Raw genomic sequence first — 1,726 nt, forward strand, 5'->3', positions numbered from 1 at the left:
CGAGTTAAATGTAAACTTCTTACTTTGACTTAAATGCCTGTGCGTGATCTGGTCCTTGCCTACTCCTCCAACCTCATCTCATGCTACTCTTGTCCTCTAACAACACATTCCCTCCACATGGGCTTTCTCTCCTTTCCTCTAATGCATCAGATTTACTCAATTGTGGTAAATCTTCCAGAGGAGCAGAGTTTTTGGAGAGGAGCTATCAGAAGCTCTGTTTAGACGTGTTAAGTCTGATACCTATTAGATCTCCAAGTGGAGATAAAAGTTTAGAGGAGTGGTCTGGGCTTGGATACATAATCTGGGAAACCATTGCACATACATAGTATTCAAAGCCATTAGACTAAAGGATTTCAGTCCCAAGAAAATGAGTGAGACAGAAAAGGAGAGGAGATCCAAGAACAGAGCCTCAGAGAACCAACATTTAATCCAACATTTAGCTTGGATTGCCTTGAAACGAGGATTTAGGTGCAGATTTTTTATTAGGTCATAATTTCAGGAAACACTTGTGAGAGACTGAGGAAGGTTAGTAGGAAAGAAATAAAATCCAATAAAGTGAGCATTAATAAGTTGGTTACTGCTAGGGGCAACTGAGTCTCCATCTCACTGGGGGTCTTCTGAGGCACTGTGTAAAAATTATTTCAAAATATTCTCATCAAGGAATGAGTAAGCTGAAGTATTTATCTACCAAATCTCATATCCCATTGATTGAGAGTTGCTCCTGCTGGTGTTAAACCTTGTGTATGGGCTGAGTGAACTCCTGAGTAACACTGAAAATTACAGGTAGAAAAGCTAAGACACACGGACACTTGAGTAGGGAAGCTGTCAGCATGCATAAGACCTGTCCATCACAGGTGTAGAAGACAGTGAAGTAGGAGTAAGCATGAGACTGGTATATTTAAACCAAATGAAGAAAGTGTTTCAACAAGGAGATATGTATTGACTGTGTTGTTGGACCAAGTAAGATGAATTGACTATTGGGTTTGACACCATGGAGTCTACATTTTCTAGATGCACCCTAGAGGTACTCCCCTCTGAGGTCCCACTGTCTTCCTAGGGCATTGCAAGGAAATGAGACTTAAGTTGTTGCTCCACATAGAACCCAGAACCACTCAATCACTCCTCCTCCACTTACTCTTCATTTTTTCCCTTCCTCCATCAAAGGTTAATTTGAGTTATACTGTGAAATGGTTGAGGCAGAAGCCAAATATAAACCTTCTTCTGGGTTCTAGAAAAAAATGGAACATGAGGAAGAGCTAATAAAGTTGCAATGATAATAAACTAGAAGTGATAATGGCACTTTTAACTATTCTACTATGGGAATTTGCAACTAAGTTATGCTTGCCTCTGGACCCCACCTTATGCTGCCTACCCAGATACCTCTGGTTGGGCTCTGTCTTGGTTATTTTTCTCCTCCTTAATACTTTCCCTGAAACTACCTGTGATGATTAATTCTGTACGTTCATTTCACGGAGTCATGGGGTGTCCATATATTTGGTTAAACATTATTTTTAGGTGTGTCTGTGAAGATGTTTCCAGATGAGTTAGTATTTGTATCAGTAGATTGTGTAAAGCATGTTGCATTTACTAGTGTAGGTCAGCATCATTTAATCTGCTGAGTGCCTGAATAGAAGAAAAACACAGAAGAAGGGAGCATTTACTGTCTACATGACTGCATGAGATGAACATTGATCTTATTCTGCCCTTGGACTGGGGCTTATACTTG

The sequence above is a fragment of the Macaca nemestrina genome, chromosome 1 (assembly GCF_043159975.1).
Source record: "Macaca nemestrina isolate mMacNem1 chromosome 1, mMacNem.hap1, whole genome shotgun sequence".
In the NCBI taxonomy this organism is placed as follows: domain Eukaryota; kingdom Metazoa; phylum Chordata; class Mammalia; order Primates; family Cercopithecidae; genus Macaca; species Macaca nemestrina.